Genomic DNA, 9,597 nt, shown 5'->3' with positions numbered 1-9,597 from the left:
GCCATTTTGCATCGAATGTTCAGTCATAAAACGCCACCATTCCAACGCCGGCGTGAGGCCATAGCCTGCAAATCGGAGAATCCAGCCTTTGTGTTTGGGATACCATGGTGGAGATGGGGGAGCTTAGGGGAGTACCGTTCCGTCTAACAGAAAGTCATTTGTGGTATTTGGGGGTCTAGAACTGGAGGAAACTCTGGAGGTTGAATTATGCAAGTCTGGTGGAGAAGGTCAAGTTGGACCTGCAAAGATGGAATGGTCTCCCATTATCTCTCTTGGACTGATGTCTGTTGAGTTTCAGTTACTCTTAACCTTGTCAATCAGATCTACGTTTAAAGTTGTGCTGTGTGTGTGCATAAGGGGTTTGATGTATATTTAAAATGGGCAGCCACTTTCCGCTCACTTTCTAAGATCAGTCGCTCTCTCAGTGAGACTGACTTTGTGATCAATGGTGAGCCAGCCGCCTTGCTTCCCCATCAGCTCAAAATCCAGACGTGTTTCCAAGAATTTCCTCATTTCGCGTTCAAACATCTCAGGAGTCTGCGATCAAAAGTCTTGCACACTGACCTGTACAGAGATTTTTATTACAAGTCATTTAGGTCTCCAAATAACAACAAAAAATAGAAAATATATTTTAATTTACAATTTTCTTACATTTAATAATACGGAAGTGCCAATAATGAACGTGATGTTTTAAAAAATAACAGGAAAATCTATTGTGAACGTGGCGTGGGTCATTTATAAAAATGGGTCGCCGGAAAAAAAGTTTGAAAAACACTGGCTTACAGTACAACTTTCCCCAGAGTCAAGATAAGTCTCCATATCATCGCCTGACTTTTTCCTCCACAGTGTGTCTAATGTTCTGCGCAGAACCCTGTTTTTTGGCAACTATCACTTTCTCCCTTTAACGATTTGCCAACTTAATATGCTGACTGAAACACTACGGGATAAGATCTTATTCCATAATTACCTTGATCATTGAGGAGGCACAAATATGTTTTGTTATAGATTAATTCCTAAATTGCAGTTGCATTACCTTGTTCTTGTGCCTTACTTCATGTTGTCAGTTAATCTTTAAAGCTGTAGTTGTTAAGAAAGAACTTACAACCAATTAACAACTTGTCACTACTGTAATTAAACAAGAAAGGAGGAGCACTTTTCTGATATGGTACCATATTTTCAAAACATACCAAAGAGGCTCATTGGCTATAGACCGGATTCTCCAAAGCCCCGTGCCGAAATCGCAGCCGGCGCTGGGGTGGAGAACCCAGTTTCACGCCGTAATCGGGCCCGCCGCCAGTTCGGCGATTCTCCGGGACCCGAAAAACGGCGTGACCGTGGAGTACCCCGCGCGGCTGGGGGCCCATTGAAAGAGGTCAACCCAGCAATCCTCCGCTCCCAACCAGCTGGAGCTCCCGACGGTGTGGAGCTAACCACCTATTGCCAGTCGGGATGCTGGTGTGGCATCTTAAAGCCCAAGGGTAATAATTTTATAATAATCTTTATTGTCACAAGTAGGCTTATATTAATACTGCAATGAAGTTACTGTGAAAACCCTTAGGCGCCATATTCCGGAACCTGTTCAGGTTCACAGAGGGAGAATTCAGAATGTCCAAATTACCTCACAGCACGTCTTTCGGGACTTGTGGAAGGAAACCTGAGTACTCGGAATAAACCCACACAGACACACGGAGAACGTGCAGACTCCACTCTGACAGTGACCCAAGCCGGGAATCGGACCTGGGACCCTTGCGCTCTGAAGCAACAGTACTAACCACTGTGTCACCGTGCCGCCCATAGCAGCAATGACAATTTTCTGTACTCACCTTCCTGTTTTTGAAAGTAATTCTCACATCAGCAAATTAACCAACTATTAATCCAGCCTTGGAGAAGTGAAGTCACTGTCAGCGGGTGGCATAGTGGTTAGCGCTGCTGCCTCACAGCGTCAGGGACCCGGGTTCGATTCCGACCTTGGGTGACTGTCTGTGTGGAGTTTACACATTTCTTCCCGTGTCTGCGTGGGTTTTCTCCGGGTGCTCCAGTTTCCTCCCACAGTTTAAAGATGTGCAAGGTAGGTGGATTGGTTATGCTAAATAGTCCCTCGGTGAAGTTGCAGGGATAGGATGGGGCAGTGGGCCTAGGTTAGGGTGCTCTTTCAGAGGGTCGGTGCAGATCCGAGTGGCCAAATGGCCTCCTTCTGCACTATAGGGATTCTATGATGATTCTATGACATTCGATATTTGCTGATGTCCACGATAGGGCTGGATTCTTCCGCCCTGCCCACTGCAAGATTGCCACGAGCGGGAAGCGTACCATGACCTTGGGCAGGAATTTCTGGTTGATGGGTGGGCGCAGCCGGAGATTCCCGCCCATAGGATTGGAAATACTTGATACTACTGGATCGCTTCCAAGGTCAACGAAGGTTGCTTCAAACCTCATGACTGCGGCTGCCTTCGCAAAGGAAGAGGAATTCCCTTCTTGAGAACCTAATCGGTCAATTGTCCAATGTGCATTTGTCGATTCCGAGTTCCTTCTGTTATCATTGCTTGATGAATTAAAAGTGCATGGAAGGAGTTAACTGTTTTTCAGTCAAAAGAAGAGAGAGCCACGTACTACTTACATCATGCAGCTTTCACATGAACTTCAAATAACTTTGCCAAATGTAAAATAACCAAACAGCATTTCACTGTTTTTTGTGCTATTAAAGCTGAGGCTATGATCCTAATTGTGGGTGAATAAAATCTGGTGAAACAGTGAGCGTAACGTCACTATTAATTTCAAAAACAATTTGGATATTTTCAAGGGTAGAACATGCCCGAAGAACTCGATTGAAGTTTTTGAAGAGGCGATAAAGTTTTTGGACAGGGAAAATCAATGGGTGTCATACGAATCACCAGAAAGTTAATGGAGTCCCTCATAAAAGGCTCTTAGCTAAAGTTTTAGTTCAAGGAAATGAAAACAAGTTATTTATTGATCTGTTTACAAACTGGCTGGATGGACAGAGACGGAGAGGAACAGTGGGAAGACATCTTGAACTGGTAGGGTGTAACCAGGGTGCCCGGCAAGACTCTGAATTTAACTCCGACATGTTTTTTTTGGGTAAGAAGCCAAATATACATATTTGCAGAGGGCAAAAAAATAGGTGACGTTGTAAGTAATGTAGATACAATAAAATTATAAAGAAAAAATTGAGAGATGAAGTAAATTGATAAAATGTGGCAAATAAGTTTCAGTGCAAGCAAATAGGAGATCATCCACTTTGGGCCATAAAAACATATGCTTAGGTATTTTCGAAATGATGAAAGGCTAGATACAGAGGAGATCCAAAGAGACTTGGGAGATCTGGAGCGCGATTCTCCGGTATCGGCGCGATGTCCGCCGACCGGCGCCAAAAACGGTGCAAATCAGTCTGGCATCACGCCGCCTCAAAGGTGCGGAATCCTCCGCATCTTGGGGGGCCGAGCCCGAACCTTGGGCGAAATTCTCCGGTATCGGCGTAAAGTCCGCCGACCGGCGCCAAAAACGGCGCAAATCAGTCGGGCATCACGCCGCCCCAAAGATGCGGAATCCTCCGCATCTTGGGGGGCACAGCCCTAACCTTGAGGGGCTAGGCCGGCGCTGGACTGATTTCCGCCCTGCCAGCTGGCGGAAAAGGCCTTTGATGCCCGCCAGCTGGCGCGGAAATGAAATTGCTGGGCGGCGCATGCGCGGGAGCGTTAGCGGCCGCTCACGGCATCCCCGCGCATGCGCTGTGGAGGGAGTCTCTTCTGCCTCCGCCATGGTGGAGACCGTGGCGAACGCGGAAGGAAAAGAGTGCTCCCACGGCACAGGCCCGCCCGCGGATCGGTGGGCCCCGATCGCGGGCCAGGCCACCGTGGGGGCACCCCCCGGGGCCAGATCGCCCTGCCCCCCCCCCAGGACCCCGGAGCCCGCCCGCGCCGCCTTGTCCCGCCGGTAAGGTAGGTGGTTTAATCTACGCCGGCGGGACAGGCATTCTAGCAGCGGGACTTCGGCCCATCCGGGATATTAAGGAGATAAAGTTATCAAAATGCTATGGGTGGAATTCTCCTGCCAGGCCCGCCCGGCGACCAGAGAATCCCGCCCGAGGTCAATGGACTTCTCCATTGTCCGCAGCTTGCCCGTGGTGACCTTACAGCAGGCGGGGTGGAAGAATCCAGCCCCATATTACAAAGGTTCAGTGAATTATGCCAAACGTTTCTGGCCATTCCCACCAGTGGGATTTTCTGGTGCCACCAATGGCGATCTCCCACAGTGTGTTCCCCAGTGGCAGAGGTTGCGGGGCACAAAAAAACCCTGTGGGAAGCAGCGGGACCGGAAGAGCCTGCCGCCGGCCAATGGCAGGCCACCCACACAGCTGGAAAATATGCTGTAGCGGGCCTGGAAATTCCATCCAAGATAGAACGGGGCTTATGCTGCAATTTGCACTTTGGTGGAGCAGAGTATAGGGATGCTGAAGATGAGGTGCCTGGACTCGTCTGGTGGAGTTCTGCAATGCAATCCCAGAGATGGTGGGAGGAACTGCCTGAAGAGGAGATGGAGCATCGCCATGTTTCCTATGATGAAGAGGGCATTGAAATGAAGAAGCTGAGGAGGTCCTCAAGGAGGTCTTCAAATGTCGGCCATGAGGCAATGATGATGTCCAGATGAGGCAGGCACTCAGGACACACTCATTGTCGTTAGATTCATGTTTGGTGATGAGGACATCCAGTAAGGACATCCCATTATCTTCACATGGCTTCCGCGAGCATTGCACTCATATCTGACTGATGGCAGCGCACACTCTCTGCGATCAGGCTCCTGTTATGGTTACACAGCAGATGCCCATTGTCCCAATATTGCAGGAGGATGGTAACGACTTGCAGTGGGGAATGTCCATAGATCCTCACAGAGTTTTCGTGAACATCTGACTCTTGTCTAGCTGATGGCAGCTCGCTTGCTCTCAATGACTAGGGTCATATCATGGCAATGCAGCGGTGATAGTTTAACTTTTCCTTATCCGAGAGTATGCTTCAAAAGCTGAGCCCTTGAGGAACAGTGTCACTGGAGGCAGAATCTGATGGGATGGGGGAATGGGGCCAGCCTCACCTCAAAAGATGCAGCAAGCACACAGGGAGAATGACTGGAATCTGTGATGCCAGCCCTGTAAATTGTGGCAGACATCCTGGGTGGGATGCTCAGTTTTGCCGGCGCCCGGGGGTTTCCCGATGGCGTGGGGCTGCCCCATAATGGGAAACCCCATTGACCGTCTGGCGTAACGGAGCATCCCGCCGGCGGGTCGGGGCAGAAATGTGACGCGATGTGGCGGAGAATCCAGCCCTCTAATTCCCATTGAGATACAAGCATGACTGATGTGTTCAATCACTGTGAAGGAACACCATCAATGTGCTGGGATGGTTACACAAGCATTGGGAGAAAGCCCAGGACTGAGGACCCTGCCTCTAACTTGTGTAGGGTTTTCCCTTCAGAATGACAGGAACACAGCTCATCAGAACAAGGAGCCCTAGAAAGGGTGCAATTAGTGGGAGATCATTAACAGAAATTAAAGTTATGTACTTAACATCCATGCCCATGCTGTGCAACTATAACTTCTGAACCTCCCTTATGCTGCCACTATGTCTGGGTCACAGAATCGTAGAATCCCGAGTGCAGAAGGGGACCATTCAGCCCATTGTGTCTGCACCGACCCTCCGAACGAGCACTTTACCTAGGCCCACTCCCCAGCCGTAACCCTGTAACGTAACCTTTTGGACACCAAGGGGCAATTTGGCATAGCCAATCCACCTAACCTGCACATCTTTGGACTGTGGGAGGAAACCTATGCAGACATGGGGAGAATGTGCAAACTACATGCCATCACCCAAGGCCGGAATTCAACCCAGGTTCTTGGTGCTGTGAGGCAGCAGTGCTAACCACTGTGCCACTGCGCAACATCCATAGCGGAGGTGGAGGCAGCCTGCTGACTGCTAAGCCCTGCTGTCTATGGTGACCTTGCGGGCATCTCCTGGAGAGCTGGGACCTCCGCGGCCGCAGTCTGCTTTCAGTGTTCCGCTTTGTGGCAGTACCACCCTCCTCAGCCTGTGAATCTGGAGCTAATGTGGTCACAGGAGGAGGAGATTCAGAATGGGACATTCCTGGCCGGATGGCCTGATGTCTGACCCTCCACCCTGTGGGTGCCTAAGTGTTGCTGGCTTCCACCTTGAGACGGTGTAGGTGCTGATGGGTGTCAACAAGTGCCTATACCATGGACTGCATGTCCTTCAACAGTGCAGGAATGGAGTCTTGCACTAAGGTATCTGCTGCTCTTTAATATATTCAAGGCTGAGTTAGACAGATTTTTGATCTGCAAGGGAATCTAGGGTAATAGAGAGAAGACAGGGAAATGAAGTTCAGGCCATGATCAGATCTGCCATGAACCTTTTGAAGGGCAGCGCAAACTCGAGGAGTAAATTGGTCTTCTCCGGCTCCTATTTCTTATCATCTTTCCACTGATGATCATGAAGCTCCTGAAAACCCAACACTAATGCCCTTAATTACACGGGCCTACAAGCGTCTCTTTACCCATAGCAATGTGGTCACAATTTAACCATCCTAGTTAGTTTATCAAGTTAGTTTGTTTAAAGGTTAAATAAGAATAAATCCTAGCCAATATAATGGTGTTGACTTCAGCCATGGCAATGACAAAAGCACACTCTGCAAAGTCCTGTTCATTGGCACCTGGGGCCTTGTGTCAAAATTGAGAGAGCTGTCCCACAGCTGGTCAAGTAACAACTTGATGCAATCATGCACACCAAATCATGTCCCAGACACCACCATCACTGTCCCTGGGTATTTCCTAATGCACCGGACGTTCAGGCACGCATGGCTGGTGGCAGAGTGAAATACAGTTGGAAAATAGTGGCCCTGGCTGTCCCCAGCATTGCTCTGGACCCCATGAGTTCTCATGACATTAGATCAAACATGGCAAGGAAACTTCCTGTTGATTGCAAAATATCCTCAGCTGATGAATCAGTACTCCTCCATGTTGAACACACTCGGAAGAAGGACTGAGGATGGCGAGAGCACAGAATGTACTCTGGGTGGGGGATTTCACGATTCATCACTCAGAGCAGCTTGGTATCACTACTTGGCACCCCTAAAAACATGTCTGCTTGACTGGACCTGCAGCAGGTGGGAAGGGAACCAACAAGGGGAAGAAAAATGTCCTCCACCTTCTCCTCAGCAATCTACCTGACTCAGATGCATGTGTCCATTATAGTATACTGGAGTCAACACTGCACAATCCTTGTGGACACAAAGCCTGTTTTCATACTGAGGAGAGCATCCATTATGTGTGTTGCACTAAAACCTGCTAATTGGGAAATATTAAGAATATAACTAGTAGTACAAAATTGGGCAGCCATGAGGCATTGTGGGGGCCATCATCAGCAGTAGTACTGTATTCAACCTCACGGCTCACTATTTCCCTCACTCTGTCAGTACCATTAAGCCAGGGGATGAATTCTGGTTCAATAGAGAGTGTCGGGAAGCATCCCAGGAGTAGCAGCAAACATATCTAAAAGTGCAGTGTCAATTTGCTGAAGCCACAACACAGGACTACATGCATGCTAAACAGTGGAAGTAGCAGGTGATAGACAAAGCTAAGCATAACCAACGGATCTATCCTTTTGCCACATCCCAATTGTGAATTGGTGGTGAACCATTAAACAACTAACAGGAGGCTCCACAAATATCCCATCCTCAATGATGGCATTTGAGTGCAAAAAAACAAGGCATTTGCAACCCTTCAGTAGTAATGCTGAGTAGATGATCTATCTCAACCTCCTCCATGGTCTCAGGCATTACAGTGCCAGTCCTCAGCCACATGATATCAAGAAATGCTGAAAGCACTGGATGCAAAGGCCCTAACAACAGTAAATGAATGAAGGCCTATTGGTCCCTGTTAGCGGAGTTAAATGAGCAGTTCTTCAGACCGTGTGAAACTTTAACAAAACGTCTTTTAATGCCACATGTATGCGGGAGAATTAAACTCGGCTGCTGTAACTGTAGCTTGGTCCAAGTCGCTCTGCTTGAACAAAGCCCCCCACATGATTCTTTATACTGTTTCGGCTCGATACAGAGTAATTCAAAATTATTCAACATGATATGAGTGATTCAGATAGTACCATGCAACCGATTATCGGTACCAGCAGCGTGATGGGATTACAGTCATTCCCGATTAGACGACGCGGATACACTGTTTTGCATACATTCCTCCTAATCATTCCAGAGGTACATTTTGCCCACCTGCTTTGTAGCACAAAAGACCGTGGGCTGGATTCTCCGTTCCTGAGGCTAAGTGTTGAGGCCGGCGTGAAAACGGTGGAATTTCACGACAGCGTGATCGGGTCACCAGCTGCAGCGATTCAACTGCTCCCAAGGGGCTAACCAGTCCATTAACATCTTGGGACACTCATTAAGATGTTAACGGACCGGCGGCCGATTTGGTGGTTCCGTGATTGACGTCCCGCCGCGTCTGCACATATTTCATTCTCCCCCCCCCATACACAAGTGTCGCAGCCAAGATGGCCGCAAGGAGGGCAGTGCCACAATTCCGGGACGCCGAAGTAGAGACCTTCCTGGATGCCGTGGTGGAGAGGAGGCTGGTGCTGTACCCCAGGCCGGACCGGAGGTCAGCAGGCGCCATAGTTTGCCTGGCCAGAGGTGGCAGCCGCCGTCAGCGCCGTTGGGGTGGTGGCCCAGACTGCAGACCAGTGCAGGAAGAAACTGCAATACCTCCTCAGGGCGGCCAGGGTGAGTACCCAGCACTGTGCTCCTGGCACCAAACACCTTATCCCCCACACACGTGACCCCCCCACCCCCAGGCGGACGGTCAGACCCCCACCCTGACCCACATGGCTGCACTCACCCATGCCAGCCACAATGGCCGGGTGCCCTGGCCACTGATGCCAACAAATACCCAACCCCTGGGCTGCATGCGTCGGGCCATCTAACACTGTTGCTGTTTGTGCCCCCCCCCCCCACCTCAGGACAAGGCTGCGCACAACCTCCGGGAGCAGGAGAAGACCCGAGGGGGACCACCAGCCCTGCGTCTACTCACCGTCCCCAAGCAGAGGGCACTAGAAATTGTTGGCGGGCCTGAGTAGAGGGAGGTCGCTGACGCGGACGTCGGCAGCGCACCACAAAGTGCGAGCCTCTGCCTGGTTGCGAGTCCTCACGACAAATGTGTGCCCACCCCAACCCCCCCACACCCCAACCCCCCTCACCCCACACACCAACCCCCCCCCACCCAACCCCCCAACCCCTCATCCCTCACCCCAACACTCCTCACCCCCCACACCCCAACCCCCCACACTCTCCAGCCGCAGCTCTCACCATCACACGCCTCACTCCCATCCATCTCTGTAACCATACATGCCACCTTGTGTCTTACAGGGCCAGCAGGGGATGGTCCCGGCCCTCCAGAGCCCCCCGCCCCCAGCGAGTACCAGAGCCGGTCCCCCCCAGGCAGCTGAGCACCAACAGGGAGAGCAGCTGGAACACCCGCCCTCTGCCCGAGACGACCCAGGAGACCCCGGAGTT

This window comes from Scyliorhinus torazame, chromosome 12 (assembly GCF_047496885.1).
Source record: "Scyliorhinus torazame isolate Kashiwa2021f chromosome 12, sScyTor2.1, whole genome shotgun sequence".
NCBI lineage: Eukaryota > Metazoa > Chordata > Chondrichthyes > Carcharhiniformes > Scyliorhinidae > Scyliorhinus > Scyliorhinus torazame.
Note: the sequence above shows the minus strand (reverse complement) of the source record.